Source organism: Odontomachus brunneus, unplaced genomic scaffold, assembly GCF_010583005.1.
Source record: "Odontomachus brunneus isolate Ranch 3 - 2012 unplaced genomic scaffold, Obru_v1 Obru_scaffold_072, whole genome shotgun sequence".
Classification (NCBI taxonomy): Eukaryota; Metazoa; Arthropoda; class Insecta; order Hymenoptera; family Formicidae; genus Odontomachus; species Odontomachus brunneus.
Window position 1 is genome coordinate 1,289,489 of NW_022639522.1, and position 12,099 is coordinate 1,301,587.

At 38.0% G+C, this 12,099-nt stretch overlaps 1 protein-coding gene across 3 annotated transcripts in view; it reads right to left on the reverse strand.

Annotated features, from left to right (window-relative positions):
• The window catches only part of LOC116847000 (SLIT-ROBO Rho GTPase-activating protein 1-like), a 101,823-nt gene that overhangs the window by 48,566 nt on the left and 41,158 nt on the right, over nucleotides 1-12,099 (reverse strand). Inside the window, exon 1 of one of the 3 annotated variants that reach the window (XM_032821537.1) lies at nucleotides 742-1,203. The exons of the other annotated variants lie outside the window; for them this stretch is intronic. The gene's annotated coding sequence lies outside the window, so the exon portion shown is untranslated. Of the gene's footprint in view, nucleotides 1-741; nucleotides 1,204-12,099 lie in introns of those variants that run through there. 3 annotated transcript variants of the gene reach the window in all.

The following is a 12,099-nucleotide window of genomic DNA, read 5'->3' on the forward strand; positions in this document are numbered from 1 at the left end:
TATATATATATATATATATATATATATATATATTATATATATATATATATATATATATATATATATATATATATATATATATATTATATATATATATATATATATATATATATATATATATATATATATATATATTATATATATATATATATATATATATATATATATATATATATATATATATATTATATATATATATATATATATATATATATATATATATATATATATATATATTATATATATATATATATATATATATATCTATATGTATTATTACTAATATATAATATTAACAAATCTTTTTTTTTACCGAGTGTTCCCTATTAACCCCGCCTAATAGAACAATGCGAGCACTGAGAGAAAGAAAAATGTTAAAAATAAGAGATGTATATTCGACGGATATATATCTCTTATTTTTAACATTTTTATTCGTACTAATATACATATCTTTACTTTGGGAAAAAGTTTCTTTTACAAAAACAAGGAAATATATATTTTCCCAAAACTCCGTCGGTTTTCACGGAGGCAAATGGTTCGGACAAAAGAAAGAATTTAGATTTGAAGTAGATACGCGCTCGCGCGTTATTAGTACCCACATATTAGAATAAATATATCTTATTCCTCAGATATTTTTTCTCCCAGTATACGAGAAACTAAAATTACTGAGCTTATTCGTCTACAGACTTTCCTCCCGTTCCCTTCAATTATTCATCAATTTCGAGGAACACACACACATACACTTTCTTCACGTTAGCCCACACTTCATCTCCCAGATGCGTCTGTTTCAATCTCGTTTCCGAGAACAGCTGTCGCAACCAATCGAAAGAACTAATCAATCAATCAGTAATCAGTCACTCAGATTCGATTTTGTCGAACGCATTTTTTTCCAGAGTTCGCAGCCCTGATCCGACATTATGAGGACCCCTTCAATTATAACGGGCGGCACTGAATTCGCGATCGGTGACGATTCCTCGACGAGAGAGACGAGAGCAGATTTTCGAGGCGCGCGCGCGAACGCTGCGGCCGGCGCTCGGGAGTCGGCCGCGTAAACTGGCCTGTAAGGACAGGCAGTGACTGCTTTGACCGTCGTTAAATTAACCACAATTACCGTTCCCGGGCCCACACACGCTCTCACGCACACGCGCCCAGAGTCAATGTGTCGAGCAGGCGCGAGCGGAAAGCAGGCGCGGTGAGATGCCTCGAAGGGCCCCGCCCTTGACATTGCGCTCGCGATCATGCGCGATACGACTTTTCCACGATAAAGCAACGTGACAAACGCGGCTGATAACAACCGTCGAGCGGTGACCGTAAATAAAACATTTGAAACAACACGACGAGAGAGTAAAATTGCGTTAAAAAAGCGATCCGGAGGAATGTGTTTCTCGCGGAGGAGGACTACGTCGGAACACCAGCAGCAAACGCGCTTTGTTTCGCTTTGGCAAGTACGGTTTGCGACACGTAAAGCGACGTTCCTGTATATAATCCACCGTGATAATGAGTAATCAATAACTGATGCTGAAGAGTATCGGCGCGACGAAGCGGAGCTGCAGACGACACCTCGATAATAATAATGGCAGTATAGTAACCGTGCACAGAGGCGGCGCATGACGGGCGCGTTAAAGGGCGCAGAGGAACTGGGATAAAATTTCCAGGGAGGCAGAGGAAGGGAGATAATGGCTTTAATCACTTTTGCCGCGCGCTGACGGGCTCGATTGCCTCGGGGATTGCATAAACGAGAAGTAAATCGCGGATTTCTCGTCCAGCTCTATTTTACTTTCGCCTTTGCGTCATCATATCGTAGTACCGGGCGGTCTCGCCCACGATGCATCGCTCGGGACGATAATCGGGAAATCCGGCGAGCACGAGACGCGGCAGTAACGACGGTGGGTGGCGAAACGTGCGAATATGTAATGTTAAAAATACCGATGCTGCTGAGGTCACATGCCGCACTTGAAAAACATGAGTGAAAACGCGTTTGAAAAAAAAGTGAAATATCACGGACGCGCGATATTTAGCGTTAATCGATCATTTTCGCGGTGAAATATCCCGACAACCGATAGTAACAATGTTAACGTTGCTCTGCGGTCGCACGTTAAACGAATATAACGTTGCACGATATTACGGATGCGCGCGCAAATTAGGTTTAAACTGCCGAATAATTAAGTTTACGCGTCGCATTCCACGTCATTGTGCGTGCTCGTGACCGTGACAAATTCCAAGTACGATGAATGCGATGCTCAAGCACGTAATTTCTTTATCTCCGCCTTTGTTGTGGTTGTTACACGTAATGATTAACATATAACGTTCGCTCAAAGATCCCGGATGCTGAACCTCTCACACGTTCTGTCAGATCGTGAAGATGTACGAATTCGCGCGCAAATTAAAGTAATATTTTCTCGCGTGTACATCAGGTTAAAATAATGCATAAAGCGCGAATTCATTCGTGTAACTGGAAAAAAAGACCGAGTAAAAGAAACTACATTTTGGGGTGACAAAAATGTTGTTGTACAAACTGTAAGTGGAATTGAGTAAAAATCGAGTCAGATCGATAAATCAGATCTGACGCATACGTTGAGAGGAAAAATATCTGAAAAAAATTTTAAACAAATTTTCCCGTGAGTATCAATAATATATTTCCAATTAAATCTGGATTTCTTTTTTAATATAATAAATAATCGTCTTCGTGGTAGAAAAGCTGAGGTTTTAAGAAAATATATTGTTTTTTTATTTAAAAAATATTTCTTTTCTGCGAAAAAATATATGTATTACATTGTAAAAACTAATGTGTTAAATTTAACATTTCATGTGTCCCAAATCATCCACTCTCATTTATGTGTAAATTTAATATAAAACAAATGTGGTAAAAAGTAACACGTATAATAATAAACACGGTAAAAAATTAACACAAGAATTTAACACTTGAATACCGTCAGGAATCACAGTTTAAATTGACATATGTATAATGTTAAATTAACTAAAATAAAACGTTAATTTAACATTTGAGAGAAGTATTAATCTACGGTTTTGATGAAATGAAAATGTTAAATTGACTTAATCTATGTCTGTGATATATTAAATATGTCAATTTAACACAACATGTGATTCCTAACGGTATTCAAGTGTTAAATTCTTGTGTTAATTTTTTCCATATTATGCATGTTACTTTTTAATACATTTGTTTTGTGTTAAATTTACACATAAATGAGAGTGGATGATTTGGGACACATAAAATGTGTTAAATTTAATCAGTTTTTACAGTGTACTATAAGTAAATACGTTTTATCAGTACACACAAAATAAATATTTTTTTGTTTCTTAGATATTTTTTCTTTAAGTGTAGAAATTTGAATTATAAAATTTAATCAACTAAACTAATTAACGACGAAATCGAAACGTAATTGGCTTCACATAAATAAGTGTTTAAGAAAACATGAAAATCTTGCCGAAAGAATCAGGGCAGCTGGTTCGTCATATACGACCCTGAAGTTGAATTTATTTAATTCGATTCGAGTTGTTCTGATGGATCTCTTTCTCAGTGCATAAATTTAATGTGCTACAACCTGTCGCTTATCTCAGACCGTGACTTTTTCACGCTTCGAATCGATTTCGCGCGAAATTTTTTGCGCCACGAATAACACACATTCCGTATTTTGACGGGCCGATTGCTTCCTGACGGGTTTCAGCCGTGCATCTGTCGATGTGAAAGCGAAAGATGACTGAGGCGCGTGTTTCGCGTTAACAGGTCAACGTGCATTTACACGTGCGCGAGACGAAACGCATACGAATTGATATGCAGAGCGTCGTTTCTCTTTCTCTGTCCTTCTCTCTCTCCCTCTCTCTCTCTCTCTATCAACTTCCTTCCTGCGCGAATGGAAGGGAAGCGTCAAGTGGTTATTGCGTCGACAACTCGCCTTTCGTTATCTTAACTCTGATACACTCGCCCGAGTAACTGTGTCAACCTGACCCGCTGATGATGTAGGAGTGCGTGCGGGCGTTTGCGTGTGTAAGTGCGACCAGCTTAAAGAGCGCAGCCAGTACAATGGTGGGTCGGAGGATGGTTCGATGGCCTCTCGATAAGTTTAATAAAAGTCACTCGATAGGATCGGCCGCGCCTCGTTGCGCAGTCGTTCGGCTCGACCGTTTCATTTGGAAATTTCGTGGCCCCGACAGAGTCTCTCAGTCCTCAGAACCCGCAGGATCTCGGGAATGTGTCACATGTAGTGTCATGCATAAATATAGACTTGAGTAAACGCTCCGAAGAGCTGTAAGTATAGTAATGATAGAAATATGCAATATTTTGCATCGAAATATCTACATCATTATATCGATAACAAAAGAAAGCAGATAGTTGGTAATAGAAATCGGCACGAAGTACTAATGAATGGTAAATGGTAGACGAATTGGTCACTATTCTTTAAATTTCTCAGAACCTAAAATGGCCAAAAATTTGCTGGAAGCGATAATAAAATTACTACTACTTGGAATCATATGAGAGCGAATTTATTTCTGTACAGTGGAGCGCACAGATCAGTATATGATAATCTTAACATATAAACAATTATGTCATTCTACAGTTTCTCTTATGGAAAATAAACCCATTCTGTGCGCTTTAGAAGTAACTTCACGTGTTAAGATTATTATGCCGACCTGTGCACATTAGATCCACTCCTCAATGAAACCATTTGAATAAAAATATTCACACAACGATTCATAGTGGAGAATTTACTCTAGATCAGAATTCTGGTTCAAGTTATCACAATTCTGTTCAAGTTAATAAGATTTTTCAAAATGATTAATCAAAACATCTGATTTATTCAACCAAATTTTTCTTCTCTATAAGCAAAAAGTCATACTAGAATTGGAGCGGCGAGTCGGCTGTTACTCTACTATTTGGATGGAATTTCACTCCGAGAAATTTAGAGAATAGTTTCGTCGTTAGTTTCTTAATGGAGTCGCGAGAATGTGTGTGAGCAATGATGGATTCGAAATTTGTCGGGCAATTCTTAGAGTCGTGGGACAGCAGCGCGAGATGCACGGGAAGAGAAATAATGGTGAGTGAACGACGTCGTCGTTCCCATCACTCGGCGGGAATTCGTTTCGATCGCTGCTTCGCGATTCGCCTCTTCTAGCTGGTTGATTTCCCAATAAGCATCGTCGAGTTCTTTTTCCTTCACCTCTAATTGCGACAAGCTCGCGATAGTAATATACCGTTTTAACGATGTGAAGGGAAGCTGCGGCGTAGCGCACGCGCGCGCGAGGCCGACGATAACGCGGCATGGGATAGAACAGCTGTTTAATTTGTCATGAGTAAGCATGCTTCTTAACGCGAGCGCGCGCGCACTACGTAATTACGGAAAGTAAGTGCACAAGCACGATAAATGTGTTTTTCCTTGGACACGAGACGCGCGACATTTGTTTTTCTTTCGTTCCAAGATACGTCTCTGAGTCGGATCGGTAATTAATTCCAATTGGTTTTCATTGATTTCGCGTCTCGATTGATTTATCTGCATTTCAGAGCGCCGGGAATATGAAATTCAACGCGAAAAGGAAAGGCAAGCAAAAGTCCTACAGTCCGCAGTTGTACACTGAGAGAGAAAAAACTCGATGAGTCTAAAATGATGGTTATTTTTGACCCCAAATCATATTTTCTGGTTGCTCTGACACGAAAATAGCAGTAGTAACATGCATAATAAGGCTTATTATCACTAAAATTGTAGTAACATTTAATAAAAAAATAATAGTTTTCTTTACCATAATTTATAATAATTATTTCTCTATGTGATTATAGTTATAAATATTAAATATTCTTTTTCAGTGTACTGCATAAATTTTGTCTATTAATAGATGATACTAATGGTACATTATTTATGATATTATAATTATTAATAATATACATTATTAATAATATACATATTATTATTATTAATAATATACATATTATTATATTATTATTATTAATATACATATTGCATGTATTATTTGTTTGATCAAATTTGTGCTTTAATAATTGTGGTAGGTTATCGAGTTTGCTGTTTCTATTCGCGTTGAATTTCGTTTCTACAAAAACCCTATTAAAGTACTTAGGATTTTTCGTCGTAATAATATATCGTAGTAAGTTTGAAACAAACATAAATATCTATAACATACACGCGATATCCTAAATCTTGAAATAAAAATTACGTGTTGAGATATCTCGTTATAGTGTAAGAAATTGCACGGCGCTTATTTCCATCGTAGAACAGACTTCAAATAAGCGGGACTTGCGTGACATCGCGCGCGATAAACGAGATCCGTTGCCGGCCGCATTGATGATAATACATTGATAGGATATTGCATATTCTACATTCGCTTATCAGCCACGCTCGTCAACGGAAGATGCAACGACCACGAAGGACTTCCGCTCGTTTTCGTATGATTGTCATAATTTTGTTCTCACGAATATTTTATGTGCTGTAACGCATATTGTGATTCAAGAGATACAAACATTCAAATATACACACACACACACACACACACACACACACACACACACACACACACATACACACACATCACACATTACATACGAACTAATATAAAATTATAATAATGTATGATATATTTAAAATAATTTAAAATAATTTAAAATGAATATGTAACATGACCGCGGCAACGATATTTAATACGATTTTAACGAGCATACACTTAGCCCCTTTACTCGCTTTCAGTTAGTGTTAGGTAAAAGTACCAATGCCCGCATACCTATCCAATCCTGGATATTCTTATTACTTTGGTTTTTACACTGAGAACCAAAAATACTTCAATATTTATTTGCGGGATATAAAGTTTAGTCATAGAAGTCAATTTTGCTTCACAAAAATAAAATTATCTCAAAAATAAATTTTTAAATATTTTTTTATCAGTATAAATACAAATACTTAAACTTTTTCAATGTAATATAATATATATATATATATATATATATATATATATATATATATATATAAAGATATATAGAAATATATTCTATGTTGAAAATTTAAATATTCGTATTTAAAGATCACAAGAATATCCAGAATTAGGTGCACGGAGAAAAATAATTTACAGGCCCAGCAAATTTTCTGCTGGTCTAGCAAAATCTTTTCGTTATTATATGAACAGTAAAAATATTTGCTAAGAGTACTAATCACTATTTGCTGGATATAATATGCTGAATCTACAAATTATTTTGCTATAAGAACCATGATGGATTTATATAAGCAGTTGCAGTTTTTGCTTCGAAAGCAAATAAATTTGCTAAGGATATATTATTTTGCATCAATGGCAAATTAATTAAGATTCTTAGGACAAATACACTCAACAAATTTTTTCTATCCTGGCAACGAAATTACTTCTGCTCTGATAACGAAAATAATTTATAAAATTAGTTACAACTAAATTTTTTGATGTCACTTCGTATATGCAGTAGCAACGACGATTTTGCTAAAAGAGCAAAATTATTTTTCCCCGTATAGGTAATGGGAATTGGTACTTTTACTTTAGTTTTCTTACACGAGAAATTCCCAGGGTATCATTCCAAAATAGACTCGATCTTCTTTTGTCTGCTCTTCTTAAAAAGAAGTGAAAACTGAGCGCGTTACATTTCTGACATATTCAGGATAAAGTCCCTTTCAAAACAAGTCTCTGAAACAAGCGCTCCAATTACGTCTCGGTCTACATTTTCGCACGGACAAGGTCGACCAAAACTTTGAAGTTCTGGAGCATCGACACAGACCCGAAGTAACATAACCCGTAAAAAGCCCGATAGAGAGAGAGAGAGACAATGAGAGGAGAGAAGGATGTGTCACAACGTGACGTGCGGTTGTATAGGTGCCGAAGGGATCGCGGATAAGTTACCGATCCCGGCGTAGTTCCTGCGGCAGCAGGAATAATTATCGATCACTCATACTCGCAATCGCAATCACAGGCAAGCAAGAACCTTAATAACCGTGCGGCCCGCGCGAAATTATTATGCGCTTCGAAGCGAGCGCGCGAGAGTTCGTGGAGGAGTTATGCAAGAATGCAACGCTCGTAACGCGCATCTATTGTTGCGAGAGCCCGGCGGCGTTGAATCGAGGGGTCGACGTGGAATGTCGAGAGAAGAGAGCGAGACGGAAAGCGACGGGAAACTATGAGCGAGCGCGTGCTGCTCTTCAGGGTGAAGAACGTGATCGCGTTTCCAGCCAATGTCAACGGGCGAGATTCGTCTTTGACCGCGCGTGTATTACGAGAGACGAGACGAGACTAGTCGGGATAAGTTCATTCGACTGCATCCGGCTAATGTCATTAGGATCGTGTTTCATGCGCGGATACCGTCGGTGGAATTAATTGCCGGAATTAGGAATTAATTGGCGAAACCAATCCCACTGCTGCGCTCGTTGAGTTTAAAATGCGACGCGCGCGCGGTTTTCCACCGAATGAGGTCGGGAAGAAGAAGTTCTCTCTGGAGATGCGCGTACCGTATTTCCGCAATCGGCTAATGGCGAGTAGATTTTCCGGATGGTGCTGTATAGGCGAGCCACGTGCGCTGGAATATCGGAGATTAATAGATGGAGTAATTCCCGCAGTTTAATTTGAGCGATTATATAGCTTCTTCCCGACCCCGTAGCGACATTTTCGGATTCAAACGGCATTTTTTCTTGGCTAGCACTCGGAATGCTTTCGACGATAACATAATCAGAATTTGTATATATATATATCCGGGATAGTCTCAGTTTTCCACCCATTGCCCTGAATTTTTCGAATGCTATCCAGAATGTCGATTTGTGAATTCGGCTGAACTGTCCTGGTTTATCCCGGTTTAGAAAATGTTTTAAATCTTTCTAACAAAAAATCTTCTAAAAAAAATTTGCAACTCTACTAAATATAATTGCTTCTTTTCTTAATTTCAGTAAGGATAACAACAGTTTTATCTTAGCAATTTCTATTTTTACTATGTGCAGTAAGCAGTTTTCATTGTTGTTAAATTATTTTTAATATGTCTATAAATAAAATATTGTTTTATATATATATATATATATATATATATATATATATATATATAATTTTCTATTATTCGCTCACCCCTTCCCTCACTTCACAGATTTATGAGATGTGTAACTAAGAAATTTAATTTTAGATATATGTTAAGATAACCTTTAAATTTGTTGAAGTGAAAAAGAGTGAAGATTCATTCCGAGTGGTAGTGAAAATATCACAAAGTGAATGTTTCAAATTGGAGAATATATTGTGAATTCGACGATATGAGTATGTCGATACAAGTGAATTTATCGGTCGATCAGAGTGAATCTGTTCTTGTCACGATGGAATACACATGTAGAGATGCTTTACCATTGATAGATCGAAGACGATATTTCTCTCGACGTTAGAAGGATGATGTGGCGACCGTCTCTGTCAGAGGGGCGGTACGATGATCTTGATCTTGAATGCGAATGTCGTGAATACGCGCGAACATAATACGGTTTCACACGACGATTCTGTGTCGTCGCGAACGCGCCAACAATTGCCGGCCATGATTCAACATGGCGGCGGCGTGAGAAACGAACGTGATTGGTCAAAAACTTTTAATTTTTCTATCGATCTACCGATAGATCGCATTCGTGTCTACACTGAGAGAAAAAATATCTAATGTCAAATTCGATTAGAAGCATTAGTGCATAGTAAGGTCGATTCATAGTTCGTTCTTATATTTTACTTGTATTTATAGAGTTTTATCTTATATTTAAAATTGTCTTATCTCATTTTCAGGTACTGTACAAATCATTGTACTGGTTGCGGAGCATTCGGAGGCAAATTTAAAACAATTTTAGATGTAAGAACGGACTACGAAACACTGTCTTAGACTGGTACGCACTAGTGCTTGCAATCGAATTCGCCACAAGGGTCGGGTTGTGCCAACTTCTTAGTAAGTTAACTGATAGTTAAATCATCTGTCTTTGTTTTTCCTTCAGCTTAAACAAAGACAAACATATAATTTAATTATCAGTTAACTTACCAAGAAGTTGGTACAACCGATCCTAAAAAATAAAAGATGTTTATTCAGCAGGTATTACACAGAAAAAAAGATTTGGTTGAATTAACCAAATATCTGGTCGAACATGAACGATCCAGAAATTCCGATTGAAGTAACCCGATTCTGTTTAAGTCCACCAAACGTCTTGTTCACTTAAACAGAATTCGGGTTACTTCAACCGGAATTTCTGGATCGTTCATATTCGATCAAATATTTGGTTAATTCAACCAAACCTTTTTTTTCGTATAATAACATATTTATAGTTATACAAAATCATTATTTTTCAAATAGGAAAATATATATTTTTTTAAATCTTTATACACACATGAAAGCAACTGTGGTTATTCTATTTACATAAGAAATTCAAATTTAAATAAATATGTTATTAGTATCCGTCGCGCGTAAGCATTTTTCATTTTTTTAGATATTTTTCCTGTCAGTGTAACTACGCGTTCTCCATGACTGTTAATTAGTCCAGAAAGTGCGAACGTGTTCAAAGAAGACGTGGTATATTGACAACTTGACGTTTCATGTGCGCCACAGTAAAGAGGGTTATCTGTCAACCTATCGAACGGTAAGGCATTCGCGGAGCCGAGTGTACGTCAGAATCAATTTCGAATGAAAGTATTCGCTTGACGAATCAGCGTGGAGAGTTCACTCGGTACAAGCGATTCGGCCGCGACTCTATTTCGCGCGCGAATTTCCCTGAGGGAAATTTCGAGAGTTTACCTCACGACGCGAGGACTTCCGATCGGATAATCGGAATCGGGCTTCGCGATAATTATAAGAGTACGATTTTAGTTAAAAGTGACTAATTGACGAAGTGAATTTTTAACGACCGCGGCAATGGAGAGTTTCACAGTTGCGCCGGACAGAAGATCGTCCCGCGCGCTTAAAGTACTCGTCACGATTCCCGCCGGTGTGTGCACTGCCGTAACGCAATTATGGCTCGCGGGTTCGCTTCGCGCGAGCCAGACTATCGGCGAGATTAATCGGCGAAATTGGAAATTAATTGGCGAAATAACTTCTCCCGCGACTGGAATTCTCGCCGGGCGCGGCGAGGCCACGGCGGGCTGCGTTTAAGCGGTTTCAACCGAGTCGCGCGCGGCCAAAGATCACAAACGAATCCAATTTGTCACGGCGGTGTCGCTTTCATGCGCGACGCAATTGTCGCGCACGAAGTAATTAGCTCGGCAAAAAAGTCGTGCGACCGTTCGCAGGCCTGCGGCCAACGGCCGGTGAACCGCGTCGAACTTCACGTCTGTCCTACGGCGAAGCCTTTCATTTCTGCTACCGCACAATGGCGCCTTAAAGTATACCTCACGATTGACATTATTTTGCGTGGGTCTGCAGCGCGAGTCTCAAGAGCGCTGGGGACTTCTTCTCGACGAAGATATGTTCCCCCCGCTTTCAGTAAATATTTGCACACACTCGTTTGCAGTAAATTTGCGAAGCTGATTTGTTCCATTTCTCGGAGTAAAATTTCACTGGAAGCTGGAGTGAGAAAATTCGCTCAAAGAGACTACGAAAACACTGACACTAAAGAAATTAAAGGATTCGACGTTTAACTCAAGTTTTCCTAATCCATACAAGCGAACGCGCGCGTTTCAACGAATTAGAATAAATTTGTACTTATCACACGCGGTGGAGTATATCAGATACATTGTTAAATTTCCAGTGGAAATATTCACTCGACCGTTCAGAACAAAAAGAATTCACTCAGTACGTGAAAAAAGTTATTTGACTTCGAGTGACAAGGAGGTTGTAAGGATTTCACTGGAAGATACTTAGAGTAGACACAAATCATGGTACGTGTTTCTATGTATGCTTATAATTAAAGCATAATAATGACTATGAAAAATATCCTCTAAACGCGATTGAAAAAGATTCGATCGGAATCTACCAAAGAATTCTACAAACTTCACATTTTCGTAGCGGAATCGTTCCATATCAAAAACTATGTAAATTGTAAGATATGTATTCATTGTACGATCGGTTAAAAGACTAAGTAATGGTGTCAAGGATTATAATAAAGCTAGAAAGAGAGAAAGAGAGGGGGGGGGGGG